The 13652-nt window shown below is 37.9% G+C and overlaps 1 protein-coding gene and 1 pseudogene across 7 annotated transcripts in view; one reads left to right on the top strand and one right to left on the bottom strand.

The window, feature by feature from the left end:
* MBD5 (methyl-CpG binding domain protein 5) overlaps window positions 1-13652 on the top strand; it is a 493059-nt gene that overhangs the window by 286446 nt on the left and 192961 nt on the right. The window lies entirely within an intron of this gene.
* LOC103876233 lies at window positions 4954-8251 on the bottom strand (annotated as a pseudogene).

Consider the following 13652-nt stretch of genomic DNA (forward strand, 5'->3'; position numbering starts at 1 on the left):
CCAGTATTTTATTGAGGATTTTTGCATCGATGTTCTTCAGGTATATTGGTCTAAAATTCTCTTTTTTTCTTGTGTCTCTGCCAGGCTTTGGTATCAGGATGATGTTGGCCTCATAAAATGAATTAGGGAGGATTCCCTCTTTTTCTATTGATTGGAATAATTTCAGAAGGAACGGTACCAGCTCCTCCTTGTACCTCTGGTAGAATTTGGCTGTGAATCTCTCTGGTCCTGGACTTTTTTTTGGTTGGTAGGCTATTAATTATTGCCTCAATTTCAGAGGCTGTTATTGGTCTATTCAGGGATTCAACTTCTTCCTGATTCTTAATAATGAGATTCCTGGCTTTTAACAGGTTTTAGGAACTTCAGAATAAAAAAGGGGAACTAGAGCAGTTTAAAGTACTGGGCATCTGATCGAATTCACTGTTACACTGCCATGACTCTTTATCCTTCTAGATGAAACAGGCCTCAATACAAATTATCAATCTCCTCATACCTTTACTGACCTTCTCTTGGCTTATCAATACTAAGCCTAATGACTGTATGTTTTCAGTGTGACCACGCCAGGCTCTTCCCTGCTCATTATTTTCTCATTTCCTTGTTTTACTTAGTGCAGTATTTTTAATGTTCATCAGTATTGTAGCATGTATCAGTAATTTTTTCTTTTCTATTACCAAATAATATTTCAGTTATGAATATACCACCTTTTATTTTATTCATCTATTGATGAATATTTGAGTTGTTTCTACTTTTTAGCTATTGTGAATAATAATACTATAAATATTTGTGTACAAGTTTTTATGTAAATATATATTTTCATTGCTCTTTGTTATATATCTAGGCATAGAATTACTGACTCATATGTTAACTTTATGTTTAACATTTGAGAGACTGTTAGGCTGTTTTCCAAAACAGCTGCACCATTTACAGTCCTACCAAGAGTGTATGAGGGTTTCAGTTTCTCCACATCTTTGTCAATACATGCTGTTATTTATCTGTCATGTCTATTTCCTTGATCTGTACGTATCTATCTTTTTGTAGGTACCACACTATCTTAATCACTGTAGCTTTAATATGTTTGAAATAAGGAAGTAAGAGTCCTCCAATTTTGTTCCTGTTTTTTAAAATGGTGTGTTTGGGCTATTCTACGTTCCATCAATTTCCATGTGAATTTTAAGATCAACTTACCAATTTTAGCAATGAAGTCAGCTGGGATTTTGATAGATTACATTGAATCAGTAGATCAATTTGGAGAATTTTATCATCTTAACAGCAGTAGAGCTGAGATCCATGAACGTGAGATGTCTTTGTATTCACTTACGTCTTTAATTTCTTTCACTGATATTTTGTAGTTTTTAAAATGTAATTTTACTCTTCCTTTGTTAAATTTATTCACAAATATTTTAATTTTTAATACAATTTTAGATGGAATTGTTTTATTATTTCATTTCAGATTATTCATTGCCAGTTTAGAGAAAATAACCAATTTTTTTAACACTGAGTCAATGCCAAAAGAAAATGATTGATTTTTGTATATTGATCTTGTATCCTGCAATCTTGCTGAACTTGTTAATTTTTGTAGATTTTTAGAACATTCCTTTGGCTTTCTTATGTATAAAATCAGTGTAATGCCTATCAAAATACCAGTGACATCCTTCACAGAAATAGAAAAAACAATCCTAAAATTTATATGGAATCACAAAAAATCCAAAATAACCAAAGCTGTTCTAAGCAAAAGAACAAAACTGGAGAAATCACATTACCTGACTTCAAATATACTACAGATTTATATATGTAAACACCAAAACAGCATGGTATTGGCATAAAAACAGACACAGAGACCAATGGAACAGAATTGAAAAACCTAGAAACAAATCCATACACATACAGTGAACTCATTTTTGACAAAAGTATCAGAAGCATACGCTGGGGGAAGAGATAGTCTTTTCAATAATTGGTGCTGGGAAAGCTCAATATTCATATGCAAAGAATGAAACTAGACCCCCATCTCTCACCATAAACAAAAACCGAATCAAAATACATTAAAGACTTACACCTAAGACCTCAAACTATGAAATTACTACAAGAAAACATTGGAGCAGCTCTCTAAGACATTGATCTGGGCAAATATTTCTTGAGCAACATTCCATGAGCACAGGCAGCCATAGCAAAAATGGACAAATGGGATCACATTAAGTTAAAAAGCTTCTGCACAGCAAAGGAAACAGTCAAGAAAGTGAAGAGACAACAAACAGAATGGGAGAAAATATTTGCACACTATCTATCTGACAAAGGATCAATAACCAGAATATGTAAGGAGCTCAGAAACTTTACAGGACAAAAATCTAACAATCCAATTTAAAAATGGGCAAAAGATTTGATTGAATAGACATTTCTCAAAAGAAGACATACAAATAGCAAACAGGTATATGAAAGCGTGCTCTATCAATCATCAGAAATGCAAATCAAGACTACAATGAGATATCCTCTCACCCCAATTAAAATGGCTTATATCCAAATATAGGCAATAACAAATGCTAGCTAGGATGTGGAAAAAAGGGAACCCTCCTACAATGTTGGTGGGAGTGCAAGTTAGTATAGCCACTATGTACAACAGTCTAGAGGTTCCTTTAAAAACTAAAAATAGAGCTACCATTATGCTAAGTGAAATAAGCCAGGCGCAGAGAGACAAACAATGCATGCTCTCACTCATTTGCGGAATCAAACAAAACAATTGGCCAGATACAGTGTGGCTCATGACTCTAATCCCAACACTTTGAGAAGCTGAGGTCAGGCAGATCACTTGAGCCCAGGAGTTCGAGACCAGCCTGGGCAACATAGTGAAACTTTGCCTCACAAAAAAAAAAAAAAAAAAAAAAAAAAATCCAGACATAGTGGCACATGTCTGTAGTCCCAACTACCTGGGAGGCTATGGTTGTCAGAGGCTGGGAAGGGTAGTAGGGGGATTGGGGGAGAGGTGGGGATGGCTAATGGGTACAAAAACTATAAAGAATGAATAAAATCTATAGTCACAATAGAGTGACTATAGTTAATAATAACTTAATTGTATATTTTAAACTTAAAGAATGTAATGGTTTATATCTCAAAGGATAAATGCCTGAGGGGATGGATACCTCAGTCTCCATGATGGGCTTATTTCACATTGCATGTCTGTATCAAAACATCTCATGTACCCCGTAAATACATACACCTACTATGTACCTACAAAAATTCTTTTAAAAAAGATCATATCATCTTAAATAGAGGTAGTCTTACCTCTATCTTACTCTTTCCCAATCTGTGTGCCTTTTATTTCATTTTCTTGTCTAGTTTCTTTGGCTAGAACTTCCAGCATAATGTTGAATAGAAGTGGCAAGACTAGATATTTTTTGTTCCTGATCTGGGGGGGAAACATGCATTCATTCACCATTAAGTATGATATGAACTGTGGATTTTCCATAACTGCCCTTTAATGGGTGAGAAAGTGCTCTTCTACTTCTTGTTTGTTGAATATTTTTAACATGAAGAGGTGTTAGATTTTGTCACATGCTTATTCTGTGCTCCTTTATGTTATTCTTGTCAAATATATTTATGTATGTGATAGGCCCAACAGTACTTTATCCTAAATATTGTTTTGTACAATTTCTTTTTCAGTCAAGGAAAGAAGGAGATGAAGTATGCATTCGTTGTATCTTTTATAATTACTTTTACTTGTGCTGCCCCTTTTCGTTTTCTTGATGTCAAATTATCAACTGGATTCTTGAAGAAGTTTCTTTAGTGTTTCTTATAATGTAGATAGATGTGTTATCAATAAATTTTCTCAGTTTCAGTTTCCTTGGGAACATACTTATTTCACCTTCCTTTTTGAAATAGAGTTTTGCCAGAATGAATTTTTTTTTTTTTTTTTTTTTTTTAGATACAGCTGGCTCCGTCACCCAGGCTGGAGTGCAGCAGTGTGATCTCGGCTCACTGCAACCTCCACCTCCTGGGTTCAAGGGATTCTCGTGCCTCAGCCTCCCAGGTAGCTGATATTACAGCTACATACCACCAGACCCAGATGATTTTTTTGTATTTTTAGTAGAGACAGGGTTTCACTATGTTGCCCAAGCTGGTCTTGAACTCCTGGCCTCCAGTGATCCACACACCTCGGCCTCCCAACGTGTTGGGATTACAGACGTGAGCCACCATGTCCAGCCCAGAATTAAAATTTTTAAGTAACAAGTTTTGGGGTTTTGTTTTCCCGTCAGCACTTTGTTTATATCATCCCACTGCCTTCTGGTCTCCATTGTTTCTGATGAGAAGTCAGCCACTGATCTTTTTGAGCTTCCCTTGTATGTGAGGAAGTATTTTTCTCTTACTGCATTCAAAATTTTCTCTCCCTTGAACATTTTCACTTTGATGTATCTGAGTATGATTCTCTCTGTCCTCATCCTACTAGGAATTTGTTGAGCTTCTTCAATAGGTCAATTAATGAATTTTCATCAAATTTTGGAAGTTTCCAGCCATTCTTTCTTTGAGTATTATTTTGTTTCTTTCTCTCATCTCCTTCTGGTACCCCTCTTATGCATATGCTGCTGTGTTTAGTGGTGTCCTATATTTCTCTGAGGCTCTGTTGTTTACTACATTCATTTTTCTCTGTGTTTTCATTACATAATCTCTATCAATCTATCATCGTGTTCACTGATTCTTTATTCTGCCAACTGAAATCTATGACCGTGCCCCTCTAGTGAATTTCTTACTTAATTATATTATATATTTATTTCCATCCAGAATTTCCACCTTTCTCTTTTTTCAAAATGCATATCATCAAAATCCTTTGCTTTATTGTGTGCGAAGAGTATTAGTGGCTTTTGACCTTCCTGCATTTCTATTTTCTTGAAAAATTAGTGATTGATTCTCTCCAAAATAACCAGAGGAGAAATAAGGCAGAAAGTATGTCCTGCTCACGGTCTCCACTCAGTTCTGAGACTAATAGAACAGAATGTAACCAGACTCGGAGTTCTTTGCGATATCTGGGGTCAATATATAGAATTCTTCAGTAATTTGTACATTCATTTTTTTCTACAGTGTCATCAAAGGACAAGCAGAAATCTTGATTCTTAACTATTACAATATAATGGCCTCACCTGTGACCACTTCCACAGTGAATCATAATAGCAACAAGGTCATGCATTCTGTCTGGATTGGTTGCATCCTCTGAAGTGTTACACAGACAAAGTTCCAAACAAAAAACTACCTAGTAAGAAAGTTTCGTACATCCGTGAATTTAATCCATATATTTAAATCTTTTCAGATGTAGAGCTATAATCATGGGTGGTTTTTAAACTTTCATTCATGTGCTTCCTGTTTGCTACAACATTCTTCACAGTAATGTTTGTATTCACTTCATAGAGTTTCTGTGTTGCTAAAAACCCTTAAACAGTGAATAACTGATGTATTTTGTTCTACATCACAGGAAGTTCTTTAAAATCTTCATCTTTGCTCCTGTAGTTTCACAAGTAATACATCTGGTTTCATTAGTTAATGTTTTCTGAAAAATTTCATGCACTACATTGGGTCTGGTGTGCTGTTGTTATTTTCTGTATCAATATTACCATTTGGTAAGTGACCATTTTGTTTATCCTGCCTTCTCTCTTCTTATAAAATATCAGCAATTGTATTTAGTAAGTAATTTAAGAACCCATGGGCATCTTGTTGCATCCGGAAAAGCTCATTTTCTTTCTGTAATCTTGTTTTGAACTTCTCGGGAGATATTACTTCAACCTTTTCCTTCTGTGTGGCTACACTGTGGAAGACAGTTGCTGAGCACATTAAAATTTTCCTTCTTCCTAGGTTGTCTTGTATGCTAGAACTTTTTCCTGAAATGGATGACAAAAATAAAGCGCATGAAGTACTGAATTCCCAAAATTGCACATATTCCCCAAATTGACTAACCCAAAAGTGCCCATTGCAGGTATTCCCAAAATTGACTAACCCAAAATAGTGCTCATTGACTGGAAACCGTTCTGGGCCAATCTCTTTCTCTAATGCTGAAGCACTGGCACTCGTGATCCAGATGGAGGCAGGGGAGGAGAGAAGCCAGGCCACCCACTTGCATTGCAAAGCACAGGCCACAAACCCACACACCACACCTGGCCAGCCACAATTGCCCGATTTTTTTTTGTAATTTCTGTCTCTTTATTAATATTATATATCTGTTAAAATTTTATACTCATACTTTCCTTTTGTTCTTTAAGCATAGTTTGCTTTAGTTCTTCAAATATATCATATTTATAATGGCTCCTTTAAAATCTTTGTTTAGTCTGAAATCTGGGTCCTCTCACAGGCAGTTTGTGTTCACTATTTTTTTCCTGTGTATGAGCTGAACTTTCTTGTTTCTTTGCATGTCTCTCTCTCTCTCTCTCTTTTTTTTTTTTTTGGAGATGGAGTCTCGCTCTGTCGCCCAGGCTGGACTGGAGTACAGCGGCACAGTCTCGGCTCACTGCAACCTCCACATCCCGGGTTCAAGCAATTCTTGTGCCTCAGCCTTCCAAATAGCTGTGATTACAGGCACCTGCCACCACGCCCGACTAATTATTTTTATTTTTTGTACTTTTAGTAGAAACAGGGTTTCACCATGTTGGCCAGGCTGGTCTGGAACTCCTGACTTCAAGTGATCTGCCCACCTCAGCCTCCTAATGTGCTGGGATTTACAGGTGTGAGTTACCGTGTCTGGCCTCTTTGCATATCTTATAATATTTTATTGAAAACTGGACTTTCTAGATAGCATATTGTAGCAATTCTGAATATTAGTCCTCAGTACTCATTGTTGTTGGCCTCTTTATTCATTTAATGACTTTCCTGGACTATTTTAACAAAGTCTATTCACCACCTATGTGAAGCTTCTGATGTTTCTCTTCAGAACACAAGTGTTTCCCATGCATATAGTCCTCCTGGGATGACAGTAGCTATGACAGACTCCCTTTGACTGTCTCTTTCCCTGATCTGTTATGCTGTTTGCCTCTATTGGTATCATACCTACCCGTTAAGCTCTAGTAATTGCTGGGGTAATGCTCTGTTGTTTCCAATAATACCCCAGGGAACAAATTGCTCTACAGTCTGTTCCAATTAAATTCTGTCCCCTATACTGAACTAATTTTGAGGCCATTCTTTGAAGTTTATTCTGAAGCCAGGAGGATTGTTCTTAGCTGTCTCTTTGATTCTCTCTGGCAAATACCTTCATGTTCTTGGGCGTGTTTTTCGGTTTTGTTTAATAACTGATATCCAGTCATTTCCTATTATTCACTGAAATGACCTACTACTTAGCTTATTTCTCTCATGGAGATACTAGCCTCCTCTTGCTTACCATCAAAATCTTCATTGTTCAAGCACTCTTGGGCTTGAACTCTCCCACACTCTATTCTCGATAAAGTCAGTTCTCTTGGGGAGAGCTTTGGAGTTCTCTGTTCTTATGACATTCTCCTCCCCCTGGGCAAAATCTTGGAACTACTAGCGGTTAGGAACAGCAGCCCACTTTTCATGCAGTGGTAAACCTGTTTTATGAGCAGAGCAGTGTGCAGAGGAGTAGCCTCTAATCTCTTGACTTGCTTCTCCCAGCATGGAACCTGTGCCCTAAGGGTGAGCCGGGGCATGGATGCTTTAAGCTCCAGTGTTCTTAGTCTACCTCACCTGGAGTAGAAGAACTTTTGCTCTACAGATAAGGTCTTGGTGCAGAAAGGGAACCCCTGGCCTCCCAACTGTACTTGAGTGGAATTTTACATCTGCAATACATAGCTGGGGTCATGAGAAATGTTGATGGCTTGCCTCTCTGTGGAAGATATCAGAGCCCTTGGCTGGGAGGTGGGGAGAAGGGGAGCCCTGTAATCTTGACCACACCTGCCTGTAGTGGAGCCTCTGTCCTGCTGAGCTGGTGAGTGGGAGTGAGGAAGGGAGTGGGTTGTGACTCAAGTGCCAGTGATTCTCATTGTTCTTCCCAAGAGTTAAGAAATTGTCTTGCATAAATGTTTCCTCATTGGCTGTGTGCCCTTGAGACAATTTTCAGAGATTTTAAATGATTGTATTTTTATAAATATTTTACCAGTTATGGTTGTTTCACTGGGGAGCTCCTCACTCTGCGTCCATTCCAGAAGTGAGTCTGGGCTATTATCTTTTGGACATTATCCCATAAACCTCTCTTATTCTTCTCAGAAGGAACTTTATTACTGTGTGATTTATAATTTTTCAATATATTACTTGTAGCTCTAGAAATCGGCATCATGCCATAAACCACTTTGTACACTGCATGTCAATAAATTACAACATCCTCATATATCAATATTGTATGTATAGACTTAGTGCCAACATGTATGAATAGGCACAACCTAACATAAGTACACCTGTTTATATACATGGCATTCTATAGGTCATATACAAGGAAAGAGAATAAGCAATTCTGGGTTACAGCTAATCTCAGTTGTAGTCATGCTACTGCCTCCAAACCCTGTGTGACAAAGCAAGGATGGGGAAACTTTCTCCTTTCCCCATCCTTGATGGTCCCCCAGTTAACCCAGGATATGCCGGGCCACGCCAGGCCCTTTTTCTTCTCTAGCGGTTTCTTCCCAGAACCTCCCGGCAGAAGGTGGGCTTTGTTTTGTCCTCTGTTTAAAGAACTTTTTCTTTTTCTTTTTCTTTTTTTTTTTTTTTTTTTTTTTGGAAACAGAGTCTTGCTCTGTCACCCAGGCTGGAGTGCAGTGGCATGATCTGACTCTCTGCAACCTCTGCCTCCCGGGTTCAAGCGATTCTTCTGCCTCAGGCTCCTGAGTAGCTGGGATTCCAGGCATGCACCACCACACCTGGCTAATTTCTGTATTTTTAGTAGAGACAGGATTTCTCCATGTTGGTCAGAATGGCCTTGAACTCCTGGCCTCATGTAATCCACCTGCCTCATGTGATCCACCTGCCTCATGTGATCCAGCCTCCCAAAGTGCTGGGATTACAGGAATGAGCCACCATGCCTGGCCTAAATAACTTTTTTTAAAGAACTTAGTCTAAAGTTGTTTGGAACTTTAAGAGTTCTTCTTTGCTCCTGCAACCCTCTATTCTGTCCAAATGTTCACTGACTACTAATGCTCTATTCTAATTTACCTGACAAAATGAAGGACCGACCTTCTGGATCTATTGCTTAATTAAACCTTCAGGTACCTGCATACAAGATATATAAAAGGCTCAGTTTTATTCCATTTCCTTGGGTATTTTGTTTTGTTTTGATAACTGATATCTAGTCGTTTCCTATTTTGTTCACTGAAGTGTCATGTTATGTTTTACCCACATGCAGAGTTAACAAGTTTCTATTATGTGTGATCTCCATTTTCAAAAATATCTGAGGGCCTGTAAAATACACTTTAAATGCTTCAGGAAGTCAATCATAACCTTTTATATTTGCTATAGTTTGCTTTCTTGCCTCATCTCTGATCTCCCTGAGCGCCACTTATACTTACTGCTTTCTCTTAAGCAGACCATCTATTTTATGTGTCAGTGCTTGTGCTTTCACAGATACTTAACCAAATGATTGTCACAGAATATCCTGATAGTAATATGAGATATCAGAGATATCAAGGACCCACTCCACACCTATAAAATAAGTGACTACGTTTCGGGGTTTTTTTGTTTTTTTTTTTTTTAAGATGGAGTTTCACTCTTGTTGCCCAGGCCGGAGTGCAGTGGCACGATCTCAGCTCACTATAACCTCCGCCTCCCAGGTTCAAGCAATTCTCCCACCTCAGCTTCCCAAGTAGCTGGGATTACAGGTGCCCATCACCACGCCCAGCTAATTTTTTGTATTTTTTAGTAGAGACAGCGTTTCATCATGTTGTCTAGGCTCGTCTCAAACTCCTGACATACAATCCACCCGCCTTGGCCTCCCAAAGTGCTGGGATTACAGACATGAGCCATTGCACTGGCCATGAGGATTGTTTTTTATAAAGCTCTTCATTTGATTCTAAAGCTGCTTAAGAACCAATGCTATTCTCTCTTCTTTTCCTGCATTGGCCTCCCTATCATCAAGACTTTGCTTGACAAAGTCTTGCTTAACAAAAAGTAGGAAAAAAAAAAAAAAAAAAAACCTAAACACAACTAAAATATTACCTTCCTTGAAAAGTTTTTCTCAATTCTGTCTGTATTCCTCAGCTAGCGGATATTTGTTATTCTTGGATAATTAGTATTAGAGCTCTCTTTCTGGGTTTAGGGAGTACCCTACATTCTGAATCAGAGATATTTTCTATCTTACAAGCTTAAAATGCCTACTACTTACTCTCCCAGCCTCTCTTACACATTGGGCATAAGTCCATAAACAGGACTGCCAATCAGGCATACTCACCACAGACTTTGAAACAAAAATTAGAGACATGAAAAAAACGTAGACTACAGACTCCATTTCTGGAGTCTTCATTTCTGAAGCAGCAGTAGCAGCTACTTCCAGTTTCCAAATATAACAGAAAAGTTATTATAGTGGCAACATATATCTTGCAGCTTCCAGACAGTAGCATTGCATGCTGCACGCTCCTTTCCTGGTTGGGTAACTTCCAAAGCTGTTTCTATAGCATCCTGAAGAATTCTGTGAGGTGCTTCATATCCTTTAATAAATGTATTTTCTGCTGAAATTACAAGTTGGGTTCTATTGCTGGTAACTAAGATGGAGGGACACCTCTGTACCCCCAAAGTACTTCATTCATAAGCCAATATCGCAATAAACCAAACTATCTTATCGTTAATTGCCAGTAGAATATCAGTTAACTGAGTCAAGAAGGAAAGAAAGCACATTCTAGCCAGAAAAGCATAGCAGGAGCCTGTGTAGCTAGAAGGGACATAGAAGGTACCAGGGAGTAAAGGGACAGTGTGTCTGGAAGATCAAGTGAAGTAACTGGTGAAGAGTGTCCATGGATAGGAAGTTGTTAGAGGAATTAAGTAACTGAATCATACTGTTAGCAGTGGTGAATCCGTATGGGTTTGCAACAACCTCAGTTCTTACCTCCTCAGAAGAAAGAATTCAGCAGGGCAGAGTGAGAGACTGAGGCAAGTTTTAGAGCAGGGGTGAAAGTTTATTAAACAGCTTTCGAGCAGGAAGGAAACAAAGTAAAGTACACTTGGAAGCGGGCCACACAGGTGATTTGACAGATCAAGTGCATGGTTTGACCTTTGACTTGGGATTTTATATGTTGGCATGTTTCTGGGGGAATTACGTCCCTTTTCCCCTGATTCTTCCCTTGGGGTGGGCTGTCCTCCTGAGCAGTGGCCTACCAGCACTTGGGAGGGGCTGTATGCATAGTGTATTTACCAGAGTTGTACATGTGCTCACTTGAGGCATTCTTTCCTTACCGATCTAGTGTTCTTAGAAGGTCATATACCAGTTAAACACCGCCATTTTGCCTCTTAGTGTATATGCTTGCCCCCACTTGCCTAACTCCTGAGAGCTTACCAGAAAGCTGCTGACCACCAGTTTCAGGTGTTTTTATCTATTGGGAGACTGCCTTTCCCTGGCACCAGCTGTGACCAATTATTATTTTAGGGAGACAGACCATCTGCCTGACGATCACCTGATGGTTGCCTGACATTCTTGGTTGGGGGTGGGGGGCCCTCTCCTGCCCTGCTCGTGTCTGACTAGCTACCTACTGTAACAATACTAGCTGTATAAGACCATGTGAATATATTTTTAAGTTCAAGAATAACATAAAGCTATTGAGTCTTTATAAATGGCAGATACTATGCTCAGTTTCATATTTTGAAAAAATCCTATTGCTGTGGGCATGAAGAATAGATTGGAGTTGGGAAAATACTGGTGATTTTAGTTGGATTTGTGATTTACTCATAGTGTTAAGTTCTGTATTATTGTTCCAAGTGATCACTGCCTCCAGACCATATCTTTCTATGAATGCTCACTTTTTCCTTTTGGAGCAATCTGGAATGAAGACTTTCCCTTCCCATCAAAAAGCCTTTCATTTTAACCTTTAAAGCTGCCTAAGACACAGAACAGGCTAGAGCAATATTTTCTCCATGCTTCCTGCTGTTATTAATAGCTCTTGCTAATAGAGACCTAATTTTTTAAAGTCAATGTTCTGCTGAAGAGACTTAAACTTATATCAAGTCTATTTAATTACATATAGATGTGTGACTTACATTGGATTATTTTTCTATCCATATATTAAAGCAATTCTGTTTTGGGTTTTTGTTCGTTTGTTTTTTGGGGTTTTCTGGAGACACGGTCTTACTCTGTCACCCAAGCTAGTGTGCAGTGGTGCTGTCATGGCTCACTGCAGCCTCAACCTCCTGGTTTCAAGTGATCCACCTCAGCCTCCTGAGTAGCTGGGGCTACAATGTACACCACCCTACCTGGCTAATTTTTTTTTTAACTTTTTTAGAAATGGGGTCTCACTATCTTGCCCAGGCTTCTGTTTTATTTTGAAAGCATGGTTGCTTTCATCTTACTCTTTTCAAACTAAAGTGAAAAGTAAAATGATATACCACACTAAAATGTATATGTTTCATTATATCATATATACATTATATGTTATACATTATTATATATATTATATATCTTTAAAGAGCTATTCAAAAATAAAATTTGAAGATATTATTTATATTTTTCGTGGGTCTCAGAAAGTGAAATAATGATTGCAGATCACCAGATTGCAGATGACCAGCAAAATAATTGGAGCTGCTATTGGTTTTTAATAAGTGGAACCTTCTGAATTTTAGCAAATCCAGCAAATCATTACAAAAGACATTGAGCAGTAAATCAGACAAACAATTTGGTGTTTCGTTAATTAGTATATTCAAGCCATTTAAGCTTCTGAAGAATAAGGTTGCCCTGCCAGAAAATCTTTCCAAGCATACTTAAAAAAGCAATATTCTAAACAAAGGCACAGCATTTGGTTGCTAATATATGCAAAGTTGGTAGGGAAAAAGTCTGTGTGGCTACATGTCAGGCCAGCCGGCTTACCACAACATCACAGCAGGGAGCAAGGGAAAGTATTAGAGGTTAAAGGCAAAGACAAAGAGGAGATTACCAGTTCCAGAGTGTTATTTCATATAAGAATAATTTTGTTTGCTGTTGTTGACCTTATCTGTCCACATCATTTCTTAGTTATTTTAACTGACAAAAAAAGAATAGTGTAGAATATGAATAAGAAAAAATAAAAGCATATATTCTTTGTCTAGTAAATTTCAGGAAATACTAGGTTTAACAATTTGAAAAGATCTGTCATTTTTGTGAGTCAAAAATGATTGATTATGGGCAACTTCATGTGGTTCAACCTAATCAAACCTACCAGTGGATTGTAATGTATCACAATATACAGCATGTTGCAAATACAGTTTGCTCACTCTGAATAGATTTGGATATCTTTTTCTTTTTTTGTTATCAAAAATTATTTGTAACAGAAAATATTTATACTTTTATCTAATGAATTAATTTTATTAGGTGTCAGAAACACTTGATGTGGACATTTTTAATAGAGATTATCAAGCTCAAAAGAAACCTTTAAAGTACTGAGGGGGCAATAGAGTACAAATGACCTCAAAGCCTAATGCTGATGAACTGAGCCAACCTATAATGCCCTCATCAATCTCTCAGCTGATATTCCAGGATTCAGAGAGTTTCCACAACCATATATCCACACTGC

Source organism: Papio anubis, chromosome 10 (assembly GCF_008728515.1).
Source record: "Papio anubis isolate 15944 chromosome 10, Panubis1.0, whole genome shotgun sequence".
In the NCBI taxonomy this organism is placed as follows: Eukaryota; Metazoa; Chordata; class Mammalia; order Primates; family Cercopithecidae; genus Papio; species Papio anubis.